The sequence below is a fragment of the Parus major genome, chromosome 6 (assembly GCF_001522545.3).
Source record: "Parus major isolate Abel chromosome 6, Parus_major1.1, whole genome shotgun sequence".
NCBI lineage: Eukaryota > Metazoa > Chordata > Aves > Passeriformes > Paridae > Parus > Parus major.
Genome location: NC_031775.1, coordinates 6596391 through 6620549, shown reverse-complemented (window position 1 = coordinate 6620549; position 24159 = coordinate 6596391).

Genomic DNA, 24159 nt, shown 5'->3' with positions numbered 1-24159 from the left:
GGAAGCTTTTGAAATGTGAAATCTATTACACCTTTCAATAAAATAATTCTGTAACATAGTGTACTTTTTTCCCCCTCCAAAGATGGCAAAAATAAAAGATCACCTATTACTGACTGTAGCTTGTGTTACTCAGTGGCTGTTTCTTTTTTCAATTCCACTTTAAATAAGATCTCAAGCCACCAATTAAACAGAACCCACCAAACTCTTCAGTGCACACCTAAGTAACTGCTAACAAGCTGTTTTCTCTCTAAGCTGAGTGGATGGACCCATTTTCCTGGGATCCCTTGACAAAGGGCACTCATCCTGCAAGTCCGTTCCTTAATGCAGGTGAGCTCACACCTCCCAGGAATCAGCCACAGCCCTGGTGGCAACTGCAGTGCAGATCCTGGCATATAAATACTTATTAAAATACTGTTTGCTATCAGCTTTAAATACAAAGAAATAAATATGTCTAAGCCTAGCTTAGCTGCAAGATGTGACCTTATCAAGACTAAATGGCTATCAAAAAATTATGAGCAATTTTCTGCAGTAGATAGAGAAATTACACTTTGTCATTTTTCAGCTTCTGTTGTGAATAAAATTCGACTTGATATGGAGAGAATCTCTGTATCAGGCAATAGACTAGAACCTCAGCTCTAACAACTTTTCCCTAAAGGAGAACGGCAAATGTTCTTAACCTTACACTCAACAAGGTCTTTACAGTATTTAGAAGTACCTACAAAATTAACCACATCCTAATGTTGGCTTCTCCAGCATGAAGTGAAAAAATCCCCTCAAACATAATTGCTAAGATTCCCTGCAGTGCCTGTGACTTTACTGAAGAGTGGGAAAAGATGTCCCATTCCTTGAAACATATTTGTGAAACGCCTTTCTTAAAAGACTTTTTTTTTTAATCGTGCAAGAAACACACTTGAAATCTATTTCCTCATTTACTGTGCTTCAAGATGGCTTGGGAGGGGGTGTTTTAAAACTTTTTTTTTTTTTTTTTCCTAAAAGGCCATTGAATTAAAACTGAATAAACACAGAAACTGATAAACTGCTCCTGATAGGGGCATTACCCACTGAGTTGTGGAGCTTCCCTATGTTCTCCATGTATTATCCAGGTTAGTACTGCTCTTCAGAGAAACTTGAATCAAGACAAATTGCAATCAATCTCTCCCAGGTTCAGCTGCTTTCAGGATGGTGTACTCTTCCCAGGTAGCATTCCCATTTTCCCCAAACATATGGCTGGACTGCATACAGCAGGAAAGAACACTTCAAGTATGTCCTTAGCATTGCTGTTTTTGAAGAAGGTGAGGTTTCCACCTGCATTGGAACCAGCAGAAATAATCATCCTTATGCACAGGAAACTGTGTGAGGAATTTGCTGTACAGTCAGTCATAACTTTCTTCTGACCAGGTCAAATACTTTCAATTCATATTTGAAACCCCCTGTCCAGAGATTCCTAACTACAATGGCCATAGGTTACAAAAAAATCATGATGCAGGCAAGGCTTATAGGTCTCTAGAGAAGTTCCTCCAACACACTGTGGCACAAAGAAAAAAAATTAGATACATTTGGGTAAGCCTCAAAGAATAAAAGAGAAATAACAAAATCAAAACATTTTGCAAATAATTATGTAGGACTGCTTCCCAGAAGAATGGTGTTCTGAAAGCAGTTGCTTGGTGGTCTAATGTCTAACAGCATTTTAATTTTTATTCTGTTTGTATACCACAACAGTCAAGTAAAAATGATAGAAAAATCAAAGCACCTGTAATATTGTACTGTAAATAATTTACCATGAGCCAGAGAAGACACACATCAACCTATAGACCCTATGTAGAATCCAGAGATTAAATCACTACAAGATCTTTCTTTGAAGTGGCTGGGTTGTGATCCCCCGAAGATCCAAAGTTTTTAGCTCAAAGAGGCGCAGAATGTCACAATGTCATTTTTGCAACACTTGATTTAAAGTATCCTAGATCAACCAGACAGTTATGGGAGGAATAGGCAAGCAAGCAAACAAAACCTGCAAAAATCCTACTAGTATGCTTAATATGCTTAGCCAGGACAAGCCAATTAAGACCTTTTGAAAGCAATTTCAGTTTACACCAGTAAAGCTTGCAGTCCACAGAGTCACAGCATAAGGGAATCGTTAGAAGAGGACACATTTATCACTTTTTTTGATGACCAGGGAGAAAAAGGGGAAGAATATTGTGGCAAGGTGCACTAGGAAAGAGATGAAAATACATATTCATTTACATAAACATTCTACTCAGCCTTACTCTGAATTGCCTCCAGAGCTCCAAGTCTAAAGTAATACTGAAAAAAGGGGGAAGATCCACAAAAATATGGAACTGCAAAGCAATAGACACCTTCTACCTGTTTGCTGTTTATTTGTTTTCTTCAGAACGAATATTTTTACAAAGAAGAAACTTCTTGGTGAAATGCTGCTATTTACCGAAACCTCAAAGCAACAAAGAGCCAGTATAAATAAACTCTGGAGAGAATTTCCTACTTAGCTTGTAAGAAGCAGAGATTAATACACTGGGCTAGACAGCAGGGCCTCTGAAAGTCTGTCAGGTGGGAAGGAAAAGCCTTTCTGACTACACTTCTGTACTCAAGCCATTGTATTACTGGCTTTTTGGGTCCACTAATAAAAAACTGTATAACCCCACATGTGGTGTGGGAGATGGCAAAGAAGGAAGCAACAGTAAAAAAACCTTCTCAGAATTTCATAGACTTGGATAGAGAACTGGCATTAAAGGCTATTTCATTGCTACAGTACCTTCTATTATTTATAATAATTGATTTTTTTGTTTCTGTATATACTGATGCCCTGTTCTCTCATGCATTGTTTTCTCCTGCTTTCACTAAGAAGAACATTGATTAGGTTCTGCTAAACATCTTAAAACAGAGCTTCTGCTGAGCTCATTTGAGATTGTTAAACAGAGCCATGCCCACCAGGGCATGCTTGTGCTTTCAGCTTTTGCATGAAGGCTTGTTCATGAGGTCTGCTTATTGTGCTCAAACCCAAGACATAATTTAACTCTGAGTTAAAATAATTACTATACTCAGGAACACAATCACGTCTATGACGCTGCATGATGGAAATATTGAAATAGCTATTTATATAATACTATGTTATATTTATTTAGACATTGATGGAATAATACAGATGATGCTGACTAGAGAGGGCATAAGCTTATATACATGTGTGCAATAAAATATCTTAAAGTGATCAAAGGTGACAGTTTTCTTCCTGAAGAAAGACCAGAATGAAGATCCAGTAGACCACCCCCCAATCTCATGACACAAAGATATTTTATTTTGAAAAACCATTTTTATCTTAAAGATATTTTGAAATATTGCATTATTTTAAAAATACTGATCACTTTGTGTAAAAAAAAAAAAAGCTGAATTAGATGCTTTTTAGGAGCACCCAGCATGTCCCCCAAGTTAACAACTTCTGCAGGCATACTTGAAGAACACCAGTTTAAATCAAACATCACATTTTTTGGATACAAACTCAGATTGCCAGTGTTGAGGCTTAAATCAATATGAGTAATAATCATTATTATCATAACACTGAATGAATGATGTGGAAGTTTCATGCAAGAATTTTACATCAGCTCTTAATTACCAGTTTTGTCAATATAGACATGAACTTCTCTTACAGTTAAGTATTTTTGAGAAGTGCAAGTGAAATACTAAAAAAATACAAAATAGCTGTTGCCAGCTAACTGTAGCTGTACTGTAAAAGTACTTCACAGAAGACTTTAAGGGATTTTATAGAAAGATAAAACTTAGAAGAAAAAAGAGTATGTTCTCCTTTTATCCGCTGTCTCTTGCTGAACAAATTTGCAAAGAGCAGGAGGAAGAAACATTGTTCTCTGGAGTCACAGAACACAGCAGGGCTCAGGGAACCTCCTTCGTTGTGGGTGATACCAGCTGAAAAACACTTAAAAGGAGGAGAGGAGTTCGCCAGCATTGGGATTACAAAGCCAGCTTCAGAGGCATGGTGGAAAAGCAGAAACTTTTCAAAAGGCTTTGGACTAGGTGTGTGCTGGAAAGTCCTCCAAACCTGCTGGAAGAAGAGCTCTTGATTCTGCAGTTAGAATTCTTCAGATGGTGGTCAGAAGAGAACTCATTTTCAGGCATTCTATTTAGTTAATCTCAACCATGAACCCAATATACAAAGTGGTATTATTCTAATTTGTTCTCTGATCTTACCAAAACCATATCTCTAAAGATGAGAAAGTGCTTGATACAGGGCCCATTGCAGCCCTACTCTTCAAATGAGCTTGAATTTATGTAGTGTGGAGCACTGACAATTATAAATTATTTTATAGGAACTGATCATTAAAAGAGAACACTTAAAAAAACTCAATTTATTTTAGAGGTTAAAGTGTGACTGGTTGCTTTAATTTGATTGGTAATCTTCAAAGAGGCATTTTAATTTAAGGGTCAACTTATTCTGAGAGGCTAACCAATCATGTAATCTAGATAAGTCTCAGTCTAAAAAGGGTAAAGATGGCTATGCATGATTAAAGTATTCAAAGGCACCTTTGTCAGTTCACTGCAAGCTTTTGGAATGCCTTGAACCATACTAAAGAAACACTCATTGAAGCAAACGGTTTGAGAGATGTATCATATTAGTATGGGTAGTGAATCCTGCTTTATACCAAGAAGTAATTTTAATATAATCATCCTTACATGATGAGAATTTGTAAAACAGATTAACAAGGTCTGATTATCTCTACTTCAGAAAACTTGAAATGTTCCATGTTAAATTTGCAAGTAACTATTAGCTTCTTACAACTTTTTTGCTTGTGCTTCCTGTAGTTCCTTTTCTACTAATGTCTCTCAATAAAGCACAGCCATTCACATAATTCTGCCTTTAACTAAACACCACAAAATTTCATATGCTAGTGAAGAATGTTTTATAAGTTACCTTTCATTTGCTTTTCATTACAAAGTTTTCTTAGGTACTTTGCACATAAGTACCCTACTGTAATGTACTGTAATCCTTTTTCCTTGTTATTTTTACTCAGAAAGAAAGAACTGTCTTGGAACAAAAAAAAAAACAACAAACAACAAACAAACCAAAACCAAGCATAGAAATTATAGGGTCCCAAAAATAGAACTGTATTTTCCTCTTCACACCCATAAGCCACTGCTGGCAGCACACCTACCAACAGATACCTGAGTGAGCACTTACTTAGTCCTTCATCTATAAGCAAATTTAGTGCCCATTGCCCTGTTTCATATGCAGTGTGCTTCATTACTGTAGGAAGTGATAGAACAGTTTCTTCCTATTTTCAAAAACAAATTAAGAAACTTGATCCCAGCCCTCTGGCTGAAAGTAGGAGAGAATAAACACATGCAGTGGACCCTTGCTGGCTGCGCAATTACAGCAGTTTGAATCAGACCTCTTGACCAATTAATCTAAGTCCTGGAGCCTCAAAAACTAATTCCAAATCTGCCTCTCTCTCATGAACACGGCAGCAAGAGTGTCTGCCAGCCCTGGAACAAATGCCTGCTGTGACACACAGAGCAGGATCTGTCTGATGCCATGAAAGAGGCTGTTGACCAAAGAGGGAAGGTTTATCTCTGAACAGAAAACACAAATAAAATACCAGAACAAGGTCACAGCTAGCAAGGCAATTACCTGGAGATTACCTGTAATCTGCCCTGTAATTCTCTGGTTTTTGTTTTCAGGAGAAGAGATGGATAATTTATGCAGGAGACATTATTTGTGTTTGTGGTTAGCTCCAGCAAGGTAATTTTGGAGGGGGGCTAAGACGAAATACCAACACTCACCCCTGATCCACCAGCATGGTTCTTGGACTTCCTCCATGAAAGCCAAAAACTTTCTGCTCTTTCACAAGACAATGTAGAAATAAAACAAGATTTTCATTAATCAGAATAATGTTCTGTATTTGCACATTTTGCTGATAAACAACACCGTACCAGAGCCACTTAAATTCAAACTAAACATTGACCACCTCATCTCTTTGCTACCCTCCTTCCTCATAGTCAGGCTCTATGGCTTCAGAGAGAGAAAAAACATCACATTTGACCTGTAAATTCTAGTTGTGCAGGCAGAATAAACATGGTCCCTTATGAAGGGTTGACCAGAGACATGCTCAAGCCTAGTTTTATACTTAAATGAATTTAACTTGTATGAATGAGCATGATATATGGAAGCCAGGTTCATACTGGGAGGTGTTAGTTCTCCTTAGGCCAGCTCATATCATCTGAAAGCACAGAAAAACCTAGAGGTCCTTTTTCATATCCAAAAACTCTTTCTGAGGTAAATTGAATTCCAAACCAGGCTTTGACTCTGAAATTATTGTGCTTTATATTGCTCCTTGCCAATGTTGTGTTTGATCCTGAGCCTAATTACTGATCCATATGATATGGTTCACTGTAAATTAAAGGAACACTTAGATTTTAAGGTACCAGAAACAAATTAAATACTGCAATAATACAGACTCATTTCCCTAGTGGTCATTTTGGGGACTTCCGTACTCAGTTGATAGAGCAAAATCTGGTACAGTGAACAGTTCATATAAATTAATTCATATTACATTCACTGATGTAAAAATAACTACAGTTACACAACTGAGCTCTCTATGTTAGCAAGATTTATTGTAAGAAGTATTAACTCTAACAGGTATTTTATCTAAAGCAATGTCCATGAAATAGGATGACCTTTTATCTATTACCTGTTGGGTTTGCAGCACCTATGAATTATAGATTGATGAGTTTCCCACTCAGACTGATTTCATTATATGTTCTATTTATATCACCCTTTTCCCCCTCGACTGACAGGACAGAAAAAAAACACCAAAAAACGCTACCCACACCTGACATGTTCATGGCATGCAAATTTGATCAGCTAACTACAGTGATTATCAAATGAACACTGACTCTGGGCCCTTGGACAGAGGAGACAAATCTCTGAACCTCCCAACCCAACAGGTTAACAGTGTTATATATTGTATTATTTGTCATAATACATTCATTTAATGCATGAGGAGATAAGGCTCCAGTGGTTAAAAGTAAAGACATCACAGGGATGCTTGTAGCCTGAAAGGACTAACAATAGAAAACTTTAGTTTATAAGGCTACAGCCACAGAAATGGCCTAAGCAAGCACTGAAACATTCAAAACACTTCCTGACTCACAAGGATATCACAGCCTAGGCTGCCAGCTAGGAGTGGCATCAAAAGATCATCAAAACAAAGACCACCTCTTATTTTGAGCCCTGAAGAAACAGCTGGAGTTTCAAAACTCAGCACCATGTAGATTCCAAAGGGTACCACAGTCCCATGGTAATCAGAGTGAAGGATGCTGAGCCAGATAAAAGCCAAATAAGAAAGGATTACTTTAAATTCCATGATGACTGCTAAATTAATTATGGTGGCTGCTAGAGCACAGAGAGAAGCTGTATCCGCTTTGCCATGTTCTGCCCTCAGAATACTGCTCAAGGGCTTTCAAACCTGGTCTCACAACACCTCTCAAAGTGCAAATAAATTATAGAATACAGCAGTCATACTATGGTGGAATCATTTTAAATAAAATCAACCATTAAAATTATCCAGTCTCTTAGAATATCTTTATTTCCCCTCTGAGCTCTACAAGTCACACCTCTTTCTGCTTTTCTCTCAGCCTTTCTACTGAAGTACAAAAATCTTGTACTGGATTATTATTTGATCCTTTATAGGCCCCAAATTAACTTTTGTTGACCTCTTAAAAGTCTTGAAATCACAGAAACACAGAAATCACAGAAACATTTCTGGACATCACTACGAAATAATTAATAGTGCTGAAATTTGCACCATCATCGTTAAACCTCAGGATTAACAGCCAGCTGAGATAACTGAGCATTTTTGTAATTTCTGTAGATTAATGATTTAAGACTTCCCATAGTGGAGGACATATCAGGCTGCATCCCTCTGCAGGTGGAGAAGTAGCTTCATGATAAACACAACCAGAATTTACTTTCCTTCTTCATAATGTTCTGCTAAACAGTGAAAAATTATGAAAAAAAGGCAACCCAACTACACATAGAAAAAAGTTCAAGAAAACAAAGGAAGTCAAATATTTGCAGAGAATCTGAGCAGCACACATAGAGTGGCGTATGGAAAGAGCTGAGCTACTCAGTGACATTCTTGCCTCAATCTTCACCAGAATGTGCTTCAGCCACAGAGAAGTCACTGATGGCCCATCCCTGGAAGGGTTTGAAGCCAGGCTGGATGGAGCTCTGAGCATCGCAGCCTAGAGAAAGGTGTCTCTGCCTATGGCAGGGGGGTTGGAGTTGGATCTAGATGATCTTTAAGGTCCCTCCCAACCCAAATCATTCCAAGACTTTCTGAAGCAACCTGGGAATTTCTAGATCATCCCTGTTTGGCCACCTGCTCTGAAAAAAACACCTTCCTACACAGTTTCTCTTCTTTTTTTTTTATAAGACTGCTCTCAAGGAAACTGTTTATTGTATAATCTGCAACAAAAGCATCTGGCAATTCTAACCCCAACAACTGGCATTAATCTTAGTATTATTTTCAGGTACAACACCCCAGTGTGGATAGAGCCTGTTGTTTCTCACACACACCCCTGTATTTAGTCTGCTGTGTCTTTATTTTAATGCTTAAATTAATGGCTTCATATTCAGAAGTTCTGATTACCTAGCAGTAGTTCATGCTGGCTTTTAACTCACTTTTAACTTTGTGAAGGCCTTTATTTCCACACTATTTCTTTTCTTTCTAAGCAGTAAATACTAATTTTTACCATCCACACTAGTAGTTATCATTTTATGCATTGATGAGAGCCTGCTTTGTTTAAAACCATACCACTGCTCTGTGAGTATAAAACCATGGAACTTTGGGGATAACTGATTACTTCTAAAGGGCATCACAGCTTCAGAGATTTCTCTCTTGCTAGCAGATGAGTAGAATCTGCATAATTTGTAGTTCATGACAAAACAACAGCTCACACTCTGAATTAGTAGTGTTATACTCTGATGCATGTCAGCAATAGCAATGAAGTGCTGGCTGGTTATTTAATAAAGAAATTAATTTGTAGCTGTCAGTCATGTTTTCCACATTTGCTTAGATTCTGAAATTTATTGACAAGCTATAATAACTGACATTTAAATTGTCTGTTCTCGTAGAAGCAAACATGAAGCGTGGACCTAAAATATGACATTTAGTTCTAATCCCTGTTGCAAATAGAGAAGAGAGATCACTTGCTGCTTCTGTAATTCTTCTATTTAAAATGAGTATTCTCAAATGGTCCAGCATCCTTTTAAAGCAGCATTTGAAAATCTTAAATTTACTTCTTCTTGAAATATTTATATCTATTTCTCAAATTCCTTGAATGCAGTTGATTTTATTCTGTCAGACAAGTGCAAAAGGCTACATTCATCCCTCTCTGTTCCTATACCACTGGCTCCTTCAAATCCTAATTAGCAGGATGATGTGATGGAGAGGACCTGGCTGCATCCTGTTTGTTGCTGCCAGATGGGAATAGGACTTGCAGCTTCCTGTGTGTCACTTTCCCTCTCTGCATGTCTGCCGTGGTGCTCACACACTCAGTGATGGGGGGAACAGGGACAAAACCTCCAGCTTCCTCCACTCCTCCAGCAAGGTGCTTGAGGGCAGGGAGCAGCGCCTTGGGACAGCTTTATCCCATAGGAGTCGATCATAACTCAGCCCTGAGGGCACCTCGGGGCAACTGTACTGTAAAACAGCTACAGTGCTGCTGAAAGAATATTCTACCACAAATCTTTAACAGGAGAAAAAACCCAGGCATCAGACCAAACCCCACAAATTATAAACCTTTCTTCTTCCTCTTGATGCCAACCAACACCCTTTAAGAGGAGCAGCTTGATGAGCTGTCCACTGTCTTGTGTGTCCATCTCAGGCTGTTGCCTGCTTCCAGAAATGTCACAACCAATAGGGAAATGTATGTTTCTTTGCTATTTTGAAAGAAATTATTCACTAACTAGACCAATAATACCCATTAGAAGTCCATCCTTCCATACTGATTCAGCTACAAATCATCAGACTCAAGCACATGCAACTGGTGGTGTTTGTTACCAGTTGGAAGGGATTGAGATTGAGTTTGGCCCTGATGGTCTCAGAAGCTCCTTTGCACAACAGGACTTGAACCCCTGAACAAAGTACTCTGACAAGGCTGTGAAATCAAATGAAAACAATCACAGGAATGGAATGTTCTTCCTGGATTTTGAACACTGGAATTTTACTGCAACCTCAGACTGTACACACAAAGCAAAGAGGAAAAACTCAGACTAAATTGCCCAGGAAAAAAAGAAAACAACAAAAAACCCTGAAATTAGAACTGGGAGATGGGGGAAGGCTAATGCCTGACCTGCACAATGCCTCCTCTCCACCTGTCTGAAAAGCCTTTTTGATGGCTCACCCTTTCAATCCTTCTGATTGTAACTGCCAGCACATAAAATCAGCCACTTGTGTAAATCACTTTTAGCTGATTATTTTAAAGAGGTTCCACCTCAAATAAGGGGTTAAATCTTCTTCCTGTTACATGATAATGTTTTTTTTCAAGGGGTTTGATTGGCCTGGTGCTCACACATTCACTCTGTGGAGAAGGACTAGGGCAGTGATTGCAAAAATGACACCCAGCACAGCTCCAGTAAATCTACTATTGTGTCAGAACACAAAGAACAAAACTAGCTCCTGGTTGCCTTAAAACCTAGAAGTAATATTTTCTTTTATTACTGGACACATTTTTGAGAAGCAACAACAGCTGATGTTTTAAGTCCTTCACTGGTCCCCTAACGATGACTGACCAGAAAAGTAGAGCATCCTTGGCTTCCCTTCAGGCCTTTAACTACTCCAGCTGGCCACTAACTGCTCTCTGAAAAGGCCTCTGTGTGACACATTTGTACACAATATGGATCCTGCAGGTTTCCCAGCCCCACAGTACCAGTTAGGCAAGCACTCCCTCCATGTGCTGGCTACATCCTGCCTGACGGGCATGCATCTATATATTTTTCCCTTTTTGCCAGTTTCTCTGAATTCTATTTTTAATATTCAGTTAACTTTGTAGAAAGTAATTATATTCTGCTCATTCTACACCAGCTGGTATTTACTTCATCCTCCATCAGGCATCAACAGAGCATGGGGCTGCAAGACAGAAACATTACTCTGGCAAGCATAAATATTTCATTTTTCACACCACAAATGCGTTGATGATTTATTAATTAGCCTAAAGGCCTGCTGCTGCTTCTGCATAGCTGAGTAACAAAATAACTCAGCTATGATGACTGGGAAAGTCTGCAGCTTGCATCCCATTGGAAAGCTTCGACCAGCAGCATGTCTGAAGGCTAAAAAACATTTCCAGTGGGCAGGCACTAAAATTACCAAGATAAATCTTGGACATCACAACCTTTGGACCAGCTTTGGAGAGATGCCTTGTCGAATTCCAAGCAGTAGCAGCTCGGATGCCGGCCTCGTGCTGGTTCTGCAGAGGGAACCTGTCTGGCTGCTATCAAACATTCTCAGCAGAACTGATACTCTATAGCGGCCATAACACTCCAGCAAGCCAATAGAAAGCAGGAAACTGAGCAGCAGTGTGTTACTATTCCTTGGTGTTCATAATTTCAGATTCAGGCTGCCAACCACATCTGTCTTTTTCCTTTTAACAAAAAAAAAAAATTAATATATATGTATCTTGAAATTCTACTTTAAAAATTCAAAGGATCATTTCCATGCCTTAATTTTACTTTCAGAACAGCCAAGACAGTGCCTACTTAATTTTGTTTAAAAATTCAATAATTCAGAAGTTGATTCTAGCGATCTCTGAATTTTAAATGAAAAGCAGAGAAAGGAAAGATGACTATATCAAAATAACTTACACCAGGTTAAAGCATGCTGAAACACCATTTAAATTCTGGAAAACATGCCAGTGTTCCCATTTCCATTCTGTTTGCCTTCACTTTTAATTAAATTAGAAAGAATAATTCTTATAATCACTGTAATGATTGTTTTTGGGCATGAGTAAAAGTCTGAACAGGGCTGAAGTGTTTGGGTGGGCAGTGGCTCAAACCAGTGGCATCCTTAAGAATCAATACAGGGGCACCTCCACCAGGGAACGAATAACTGGGAAAAAAAAACAGGGGAGCCTTAAGGAGCTCAGCAAAGGAAAATGCGTGTCCTGCACCCTCATCCTGGGCAGCTTTAGCAAGGGAGCCGCCAGCAGGCTGGAAATGAGCCACTGGAAACCACTAGGCATCAGGAAGGCTCAATCACATGTGCAGTGCCCAAAATCTGAGGTCCCTCCCTAGGAGAAGGGTATGGATACCCCCATGGAGGAGGATGGAGCACACAGCTCAGGAGGGGCCCAGGGAGCTGGGCTTGCTCAGCCTCCAGGCAAAGAGAAAGGGGGACCTGCCAGTCTTCAACTACCTGGAGAGCAATCCTGAGAAGATGGAGCCTGACCTTTCTCAGCAGCGGTCAGCAAAAGATTGAAGAAATGTTCATAAATCACAGCTGAGTATAAGGTGAGAGCTGAAAAAAGCCAAACAGAACAGCATGAAAAAGTTAAGCACTACAGAGGTTGTCCAAAATGTCTGTGGGGCCTCCATCACAGAGCTGATCAGGGCAGGGCTGCGTGAGCCCCTCAGCAAGCTGACTGTTCAACCCTCCCAGCGGCCCCTTCTAATTAAAATTACTAAACGATTTAATGAGTGAAAGAACTTGGTGGCAATTGTTATTTACACAGCCTGCTTAATAATGAATGGTATTTGATGTTTATATCATAGAGCCTTGACCCTATTAAAAAAAAAAACTCTGTTTTGTTTCCCTGCAAGGAATTATCTTGTGTACTCTGAAGAATTATCTGACTACCAAAAACTAGAAACATTTCAGTTCTGAAGTTCTCAAAATGCAGCCTTTGTCAATTTTGGGTTGAAAACACATTTTAAAAGAGCAGAAATTTCCATGGAGTTAAGTTCTGCATGGCAATTGTTGTGCATGCACACACTCATTTTGACTCTTGCTAAAAGAAAGCCTGTGCTTTTCACTGTCTACCCCTCTTGCCATTTATTAAGGCTTTTTGGTAGAATATTTTGAAAAAAAAATATTGATTGGTCTTATAGCAATTTCCATTTAGTTTTGTTATTTGTCTTCTACATGCAACCAGAAGACCCCAGTAGAGACTTGGTAGGTAGTGTAAAATTTTGAATCAAAGAGCAGAGAATTGATGCCCAAGAGAGGTGGTGTATGACAAGCCAGATACATGGTGGAAGGCTTGGAAAGGGATGAAGAGTGGTAACAAAAACACCTGAGCTGGGAATACAGTCTGGCTCTCTGGGTCTCAGTGTAGTGCTATCTGTTAAATAAAAGCTGGTATGAGGCAAAATACCATATCAAAGTCTCTTGCTGACACAGTCTGCCTGAGGTTAAAGACAGAACAAAGCCAGAGTTAGACTTCTTCCTGAGAGTTATTTTTAAGGTTACTCTGGCTCAGCAGATAAACATCACAAGCTGGCACAAGGGAAGAATCATGGGAGGCACGGATGTCTGCTCGTTCTGTGCTGGCAGCAGGAGACAGCTTGTGGCTGGGACAGTGGGAGCAGCAGCACTGTCACCCTGGGGAGTCCTGGTGAGGTGCCAGATGCCAGGCAGAGGTGCCAGTCACAGCAGCACCTGCCTGGCAGAGGGGCTGGCACAGCTGAGAACCAGCTGGGCACAGAAAAGGCCTTGGCAATTAAACCTCAAAAAACGGCAATGAGAGGGGTTCGCACGTGTGACAAAATCAAACGCAAACCCCTCCTTCTGGAGAATATCCTAAGTGGGTTATGCCCTCCAGAGGAGTCACCACTGCTAGAAAATTCGATGTCTACCAAGACTGGACACTCAACACTTTGTCTAAAGTGTGTCTTGGGCAGCTCTAGGCCCAGTGCTCCCATTCAGGCTGTGAAGCCCATCACAGAGTGTGCCCAGCCGAGCATCAGGAAAACTACTGGCCTGTGCTTCAACTCCATTAATTTGTGAGAACAGGATCTCTAATAGCATGCTTATTTCCTAATTTTATAGTCCATATTTTGAAGTAAATAAAATAAATTTGGGCAATAATATTTTGCTTCAGTATGGTGTTAGCATTAATACTCATCCAGAAAGACCCCTCACAGCTGTGTTTTAACATAGCAAGAATTGATTTACACCTGGACCCATTTCTCTTGGACACCTTCTAGCAGTTCCTGTCAAATACTGCTTTAATATCTTTATATTATTTCACTTTATTCTGCATTAATAATGTATGCTTTGTTATTAACAACCTTGGTATTCAGCAAATAAATGTGGCTTTACTAAATTTTTCATTAGCACTACAATGAATGTGCATGTTTCTGTAACTGCAATTGAAGATGTTTTTTAGATGGACAGCTGTCCTAATGGACAGCAGCCTATGCTTCTGAAACAAGGATAGCACCACCTCAAAAGCTTCCCCAGAAAAACACTAAAGATCCAATTTCCTAAGACAGACATTTTGCTTTCCTTTTTTTTTTTTTTCTTCTTTTTAAAAATCATCCTGGCAGTTCTGTGCAAAATAAGGTGCAGTATACAAGTTGTTGTTGTAAGAAAAGAGGTAATGGAAATTTTCTTGGGGTTTTCTCCTATTTGAAAAATTCCAGATTTTTTCATTTCAAATTGTTTCACAAAAACATCAGAGATCTCACATCACTCTTCCTGCCAATATTTACTTAGAAGACAGAAGGAAACCAGCAGAGGAAATAGGATGGTTTATTTGCTTTTAACTAAAAACATCAATAAAATATGATAATCTCTGAGAAAACTGTGTTTTTACTCATTTCTAGGCAAATCCCTCATCCCATAATGCATTTTCAAGAGGAAGGTAGCATAGGAATAATTCTCTCCTGAGCACTTTTGCCAGTACTGTCAATCCTTTGGTTGCCTTACACCCTCAAATTTTTTTGCCTAAGTAAAGAATTCAAAGTTATCAATTGCCAGTGTGCTGACTTTTTTGGGCTGCCTTGAGCATATGCCACTTAATACAATATATAAGGCACTTATATTGTAGCTGTGAAATGGAGCACCATGGCAACAAGGGCACGTAGGAGAGGGCTGTTAAACCAGAGGAGTAGGTGTGACAGAAGGCCTGGGGTTTGTCAGTAATTCAGACTTTATGGCAAGAGGAAATTGATAAAAGGCATTTAAAGAGAGTTAAATCTATTTTATTTCTGTGATCACATAATACATCCTTCATCAAGATGTGAACTAACACCTCTAATGAAAGGTAAAGGACACACAATTCAGTAGATGATCACTTCAATCCCATTTCCATCCTGTTCCACACAAATCAAAATAAATGCTCCCCTTGAAGGAAAGACACTGTAAGTATCTTCCCAGGAAAAGAAGGGACAACACCCAACACAAAAAGGACAATAACGTTCAGCACTCCTGGTCCTGATTGCCTCAATGCCTCCCTCACAACTCATGAGAGTGCTTGGTCTCTCAGAAGTGAGGCTGAGGGGCCTGGGCAGGCAACAGCCACATCAACAGTGACTAAATCCTTAAAGCCTTTGCCTCTGACATGGCAGGACCTTAAGTCACATTGGTCCACAGCCAGATGAGGGAGAATTACCAAAAAAAAAAAAAAGTTTTATGAAGGAAGGAAAGGCTGCTAGCCAAATACAAGGCTTGCAATGTAAAACCAAGGATATGAACAACCAGTGTAAACCTAAGGATTTTTACTCAAATGTAACACTAACTATTGGCTAGAACTCCCTTTTTGCTTTGATATTTGTTCTGTTTTAAAGTCTTCATTGCATCATCTGAATATTTTTAAAAGTAATAAAAACCAACACTTATTATAAATTACTATTAAAATATTGTTCTAATCTACTGTTCCAATCTAGAATAAAAATAATTTATGGATTTATTTTAATTGGCATCATCAAACAGCTCAGAACTTTTTAATCTGAGATCTTCCAATTTATGTTGGAGTAGCACAACTACCACCATGTGCTAAGAAAAGGACAAAAACCCAATCTGAAATGCAATCAGATAGGATAAATACTTCTTTATCCTCAGATAAGATTGTGAACTTTCACCCTCCAAAATTAATACTACTGCATATAAAAACCCCTAAATCAAGCTTGGTTCGTCCCCTTACACCAGGGTAAAATACAAAGGTATATTTCCAGGTGTCATGAAAGCTTCTAGAAAGCAGCTCTTGAACATCCTATAACTCACAGCTGTTAATAACTTCAAGCAGTGCTTCAAAGTTGAAAAATAGTCACTTTAAGTCCCATAGGAGACAAAGTGCTGGCCTGGGGCTAACAAGGTGTAGGGGGCTCTGCACAGGTTCCCCGAGTTTATTTCTGAGATGCAGCTACCTGGCACACAGGACACTCGGATACACCCAAACTGCAAATCCTCAAATTATTACTGAGCCCACTTGCTATCCATTCAGGAACAGGGAAAAGGCAAGGGATTTTGTTGGTACAGGAACCACACAATAATGGGACATGAACCATGCCCATATTTCCTGCCCCTCAAAGGTTGGGAATTCCCTGGGAGTTTGACAAAAACAGGGAGTTAAAGAACAAAGGCTGGCCCTTTCCAAAACCCAGATGATGGTCTCTGCAGCTGTTTTCTGCAGGTGAATCCTGCCAAATACTCAGTGTGGGGAAAAGGGGAAAGGCTTCAAGGGGAAAATGCAGAGAAATCATTTTGGTGTGTGCAGAGTCAGCAAAACACTCTGTCTATAACCGAGTTTAAAAATGAATTGACCCAAGTGACACAAGTCAAGAAGAAAACCGTTTCATTAGTTGTGCTTGCTCAGGAGTTCCCTCTGGGACCACGGGGGGCCCATTCCTCTGGAATTACCCAAGGTCTCCAGCACATGAGGGTGAAGAGACTGTGCATTACCCTGCAGCACCATCCAGCCTGTATTTTATAAATTAAATCAGCCAAATTTTATCAATAAGGATTTCATTGAAAAAAATCCGCAAAATCAAATATCGGAACAGCCACAATCAGTCAACATCGAGCCAGGGGTCTGCGCTGGGTGAACTCCAAACCAACCTCTATCACACTGGTTCCCCCAAAGCTCACTTTGGAGAGCCAAATTTTATACAGTTTTTTGCTATGCAGCTTCAGTTTGTTTGTCCTTCTCGTGTTACATATTCATATTTCTGCTGCCAGTCTGTTGATGAGATTTCCAAGAAGGGAAGAGAGTTTGAGTAGATTTTTGGGAACTGGACATTAAGATGTATGGTCCTGAGGAATTAGACTAGATCAGTATCAGGCGTTAATCACTGGGTCATTGGTAGGCCCATCATGCCTGGGGGGACTCATCCTCTCCCAGTGCCATCCTTGTTCTCTTGCACATTTCCCTGTTTCTGGGTTCTCGGCAGCAGCTTTTGCAATCCCAAGTTGTTTGTGTTTGATACATGAAAAATGCTTTATACCTGATTTCATACATGTACAATAAAACGCAAATTATACCACATATATTATACCATATATACTACAATCCCTCCCCTTCAATATCACCATTATAATTCATGATTTTGTTGTACTATTTTGCTAAGGTGTATTAAGTCAGAATCCTTATTGATTATTTTATTTTTGAATCTTACTTTCTTTTGGACAGTGTCATATTCTAATAACAAAAGACTATTATTCTACATCTAGCTATTTTCTTTCTCATCTCATATTTTAGTGCAATAGCTTTCATATTCCCCTTTGTCTTTCTTTACTTGAGCTTCAAATTTTGCCAGAATTGTTGCTGCCTTCCCCTGTTTTTCTCCTTCTTTTAACTTTAAGATTTTCATTACATTTGAAGTTTTTCTCAAGCCTCCTGTGGCCATTTCGGGATCGGTAGGCAGGGCTATGATCTGCATACCTTGAACTACAGAATGTATCAATTGGATAAAACTGGGTATCAGGGTAACAATACAATTCCAGCAACCAAGCAAACTATGAAGAATATTATTTTCTTCCACCATGCACCCTCAAACAAATGGTCCCACCATGATGCTTGCAGTATTGAGTTCCATGTTTGGACTGGGATGTGTGCTACCTTTTTAATTGCAGCTGCTAGATTTTTTTTTAATTGTGCTTCCATAGTCATCAATCTCAACACAGTATTCAGACTCATTACATTTTCCACAAACTCCACCTTCTTCAGCAAGCAAATAATCAAGTACTATTCTGTTTTGATAAACAAATGCCCACAGCTGGGAATGTTGCTTTGCCAGTAGTTTGAGAGCATCTGATGTGTGGTTAGACACAATTTCTACCACCACCTGTAATCTTATAAATCTGTTCAGGAGGTAAATTTGGGTTCAGTATCCCCAACTCCCAGCCTGGGCCCAAGTTGCAGGACCGTAGTGTTCTGTTATTCTTTCTGCTGGCCAATCCTCATTTTCCCACTTTTGACTTCCTCCCACGATTGGGAGTATTTTCCTGATTTCTCTTTTTTTTCTCTGTTTAAAGTCTCATACAGGGGTGCTCACCACAGATTGCTCTTGGTTTTCGGCAAAGTAAAGAAAGAGGGTCTAATCATCCCTAGAGTGCAGGAACCTTTCCATCCATTAGGTAGCTCACTAAGTTTTCTTTCCACAAATCAAATATATTCCTCTAGGGGCATTCCATTTCATATTGCTGTTTTCTGCCTTGCTCCAATAACTCTTTAGATCATCTATGGATTGGTAAGGATTGGCTCCAGCACACCTGTACCAGCATAATCCTACAGAATAAACCCACTTGCAGTTAGTCCCCTTTACAAAGCTCCAATAGCCCACAGGGGCTTCTGGCTGCCAGACCTTGGTTTTGTTACTTATTTACAGGAATTTACTGCTAGTGTGGATATACTCAGGGTGTATCCCACTACTTCAGTATATTCTTTCCCTTCTCTACTAATACAGAGGGTCCCAATGATTCTTTCATCTAAAACCCATTCCTCAGGTCTTGGCATAGTTTTTGACATTTGAATATTATCCCATTTAAGGAGCTGTTCTGGAGTCAATCCTTTACCCTTCCATGCCCACTTTTCTGTGGATTTTAATCCACCACATATCCAAGTCTGTTAGTCCAAGTTCTGTAGCAATTTATTGCGTTAGATCTTTGAATGAATTCTTATTTGATGCTGGTAAGCCCCAATCATTATATTGCTTTTCCTAATTGCTTATATTGTTCACTTAGAGTCTGTAATCTTTCTTGTTCTATACTTTTCTTTCTGGCTTCTGACTCCAGTCTTTTTAATTCCATTGCTTCTGTTGCACTTTTTTTTCTGGGTCCACCCCTTCATCATTTCTTGAAAAAAAAAAGTTTCTTCAAACTTTAAGCACACCCTTTTGTCATCATCTTTTAGAAGGTCCAAGAGTATAGGTTCATTATTAAAAAACCATGTCATATTTTAAATTCTTCCCTACCCAGTATGTTTTCCTGTTCATCACACACATATCTAACTTATTTTTATCATAACATAAGTTATTAACTTGAAAATATGACACAAAGGTGGAGTCTTTTCTACCTCCAGTCCAGACCATGAGATTACAATGCTGACAAACTGGGATTTTCAGCATCCACTTAATATCCTGTTCCTGTCTCATATGGATCTGGGTTTTTTCTTTCCTCAGAGAGAAGCTTGACCACTTGTTCTTAGGCCTTACAGCAGGGTTATGACATATCATTTCCCCTTCCAGTTTGCATATCTAAAATGAGTACCATTATATGTACAGTACCTGCTTTTTGCATTATCCGGGCAATACTCTTGGGCTTGGTATATTTTTCTTTCCATCTCCCTTTGTCCCTTCAGGATTGTTCTAAAGCACCATTCACACTTATCCATTGGGTTCTGCTTTTCAGTGCTGGGCAGCTTTGCTGAATGCAGACTACCTGCTGGGCACATGGCTAGGCTCAGGGTCGTCAGGATTACCCACAAGCATATTCCTCTGCTCATCCCTTCGCCCACCAAGTTGCAGCCAGCAGCAGGTCAGACCATCTTCTCGGCAGCAGGAATATCTTTCCAGGATTTCCTGGCCCAACCAAGCCTGCCTTTTAAAGGTGCCCCACCGGGATAGCTTTACAGTGTCTGTGGAGCAGGGAGTTTTACTTTCCCTTTGGCGCTCGATTGCTAAGACCTGCGCCCACGAGTCTAATTTTCCCCTCATCCCTTTTTGGTGTAAAAGGTACCACGCCAGGGAATCTAATTCTGGTAGGCCCGAGGCTGTGGCAAGTTCTAAGACACAGCTTAGCTTTGCTCTTCTTCTAAGCACTTAGAACACAACCCTTTTGGTCTGTATCCTCTTTTACAATGCACAAGTCAAATTTCACAACAGTAACCACACCCAGAATGTATACATAGATAACAAAGGCATTCAGGTTTTAAACAACTTATTGTGTTTCCCTCAGGCATTAGTGTCGAGGAAGCTTTATCTTCAGGTCTCCTGGAAAGGAGGTTATCTTCCACTCAGGCTCCTCCTTCTGTTCAACTTTCTTCACTCATGATGCATGAATCCAACCTTTTTCTGCTGTTTGAATGGCAGTGTCAGTAGCCAGAAGAACAAGAAATGGGCCTTCCCAGCAAGGAGCTAGCTGGACCTCCTTCCAGGTTCTGACCATCACACTGTCTCTGGGCTGCATCCGGTGTATAGAAAATCCCAGGAGGGTACTTCGGGTTATTAGTCCGTGTTTTTGCAGTTCCTGTAGTTTTTTGTTAATGGTTATTACACTGGGTTGCAGTTGGCTGACCTCTATTTTAGGATGATCTACTGGCATCCCGTGCTTGTAAGGCATCCCATATTACATTTCAAATGGAGACAGTCCCAACTCTGAGTGTGGCTGTGTCCTAATATTTAAGAAAGCCACTTGACCCAAGACATTTTTGCTTCTAGTATTAACTTTGATAATTGAATTTTTAAAGTTTCAAATTATTCCCCCTAGTCCAGAATAGGATTCCTACCTGATGTACATGTACAATGGAGATTGCCTTGGGACCTTTTATTGCTTCTAGGATTTGTCTTATCAATTCTTCATGTACCAGACCTCATCCACGAGTGCTGACCAGTCCCCTCTCTTCCCAAATTTTTCCAAAAATATGTACCACTCCAAATGCATATTTAGAGTCTGTGAACACAGTTCTCCTTCTCCCTCTTAACCATTTCAGTGCTTGTAGTACCGCATACTGCTCACATTCTTGAGCCAACCAACCAGCACTCAGAGGTCCTGGTTCTACCACTTCACCTGATTTACCATCTACAATGGCATACCTTGGTTTCCTCTTTCTTTCAACAACCTTTGCTGAGTCATCCACAAACCACTTCTCACCTTCCTCTAATTCTCCCTCTACTAGATCGGGACTTATTTTTGTTTGAAGCTCTATTATTTCTGTGCAATCGTGACTTGGACCCTCCAATGCTTCTCCAGACAAAAACTGGGCTGGATTTAGAGTTGTTGTGGTTCTTAACTCCAGCCCTGGAGAGTTAATTAATATTGCTTCATATTTAGAAGTCTGGCATCTGTGAGCCACTTATCTGCTTTTTGCTGTAATATGCTCCTCACATTATGGGGAGTATATACTATCAGGGGAGCCCCAAAGGTTATTTTCCTTGCCTCTTCTACTAACAGGACCACAACCACAATTGCCTGGAGACAGGTTGGCCATCCCCTGCTCACCAGGTCCAATAATTTGGAAACATATGCTACAGGTTTCTTACTCCCTGCTCAATCTTGTGTTAACACTCCATGGGCCGTATGATTGTTAACATCTATGAACATCTGGAATGGACTTTTCACATCTGGTAAATTTAGTACTTGGGCTGTTATTAATCCTTCCTTTAATTCCTCGAGTCCTTTCTCATCCTGTTCTGTCCACTTCAGCTTCTCAGTAGTCAGTTTTTCGTACAGGAATTTTACTTTCTGACTATACCCCTCAATCCACTGCCTGCAATAGGTGAATAGTCCCAGGAATTGTCTAATTTCTGTTCTGGTTTGTGGGGGAGATAGTTCTGTGATACCCACTACCCGTTCAGGATCTAACTTCTTTTTCCCCTTTGTAATCTAGTGCCCCAAGTATTTTACCTCGGGCTCTGTAAACTAGCTTTGATTTGGAGACATTCAACCCTTTGGAGATTAAGCAAAGCCACAGTGCAGGATCTCACCTCTTATTCCTTTTCTCCTGCTATTAACAAATTATCCACATACTGTAATATTTTGATCCCTTCAAGTGGGGTGAACTGGCTTAATAGTTGCTCCAAAGCTTGGCAGAATAAATTGGGGCTCTCAACAAAACCCTGTGGTAGAGACATCCATTTGAGCTGCTGCTTTCTGTGTGTCTCCAGATCTTCCCACTGAAAAGTGAAATAGTCTTGGCTGTTCTTGGCTAGGGGGCACTCCCAGAAAGCATCTTTTAGATCTATCACACTATACCAGGTGTCCTCTTGGGAAACCTGGCTGAGAAGCATGTGGGGATCAGCTACCACGGGAAACCATGTCCTGGTCCTTTCATTTACTGCCCTGAAGTCCTGAACTAACCAATAATTTCCATCTGTCTTCTGTACCACAGGTATCAGGGTATTATACCTTGACATGGAGGATCCTAGGGTTCCTTTTTTTTTTAAGTCATCAATTATAGGCTTCAGTCCCTTCCTTCCTCCCCTCCATGGAGTTAGGGTATTGCCTTATCCTTATTGGGTCCTCTGGGCTCTCTATTTCAATCACTATAGGTTCCATTTCCAGCCTCCCAACTTCCCCTGGGGTATACCAAACTCTGGGATTTATTTCTTCCTCATTCTTCGTAGTTAACTTATATAAATTTACCACCAACTGTGAATCTCTTACAGTCAAATTTATACCAAGGGCAACCATAACATCTCCCCCTAACAAATTATAGTCAGCTTCTTACATCTCCAATGTATCTTGATCGGTATGTGTATGTATCCAATTATACCCGGGGCAGTTGGCACTTCCTTTAGTGGGAATAAGTTGTGTCTCATCTTCATTTTCACTGTCTTCATCAATTGTCTTTTTTACCTTTCATTGTGTTCTCCTAAGGGGTGGGGTAGGGATTGCAGTCTGTAGGCTCAGTGGTGCAGCTTCAGTTTGTTTGTCCTTCTCGTGTTACATATTCATATTTCTGCTGCCAGTCTGTTGATGAGATTTCCAAGAAGGGAAGAGAGTTTGAGTAGATTTTTGGGAACTGGACATTAAGATGTATGGTCCTGAGGAATTAGACTAGATCAGTATCAGGCGTTAATCCCTGGGTCATTGGTAGGCCCATCATGCCTGGGGGGACTCATCCTCTCCCAGTGCCATCCTTGTTCTCTTGCACATTTCCCTGTTTCTGGGTTCTCGGCAGCAGCTTTTGCAATCCCAAGTTGTTTGTGTTTGATACATGAAAAATGCTTTATACCTGATTTCATACATGTACAATAAAACGCAAATTATACCAAAATATATTACACAATGTATAAGCACAGTAAAGGACACAGCTTTAACACTAACATTTTGTGAGCTCATTTTTAAAGTTCTGAATGAAGTTACATTTAGGGGAGTTCTGGTCTGCACACCAGCCATGCAGGCTTTTAGAAGCAGCCTGCTAGAACACTCTATGCTGCTGAAAAGCTACCTGTAGTTTCAAGTATCTTCTTAGTGCCTGGCTTTGCTCTTCTGAAGATGATCTTAATGGCAAATACACATTTCTTGTTCCTAACATAAGGGCCAAAAAGTTCTACTGACAAGGATTTTGAGATCCTAAAGTTGCAGATGCTCCTAAGAGGAGTAATCCATGTTTCAGTCTTAGTTTTTTATTATTTGCTGTTTTAAAAGCTACATAAAATTACCTTGAAAGGCTTCCCTGAAGAATCAAGAGAGCTTATTATATGTACTGACAGAACAGAGTACAATTGTCTCCTTCACAATTTTTTTTCCAAATAAATGTATTTTCTTCCATTTCTCCTTCTGTGTGCATTTACTATATTTTTTCCTACTATTTCATGTTCAGCAAGATTGATAACTTTCTAGCTATTTTTTGTGGCCTGCTTTTATTCACTGACTAATTTACATTTAGATTATGTATTTTTACCTTTTTATTGGAACAAATGGCAATAAAAGCACATTTGATATAGTGTTTACATCCAAATATAAATAAGCATCAGTA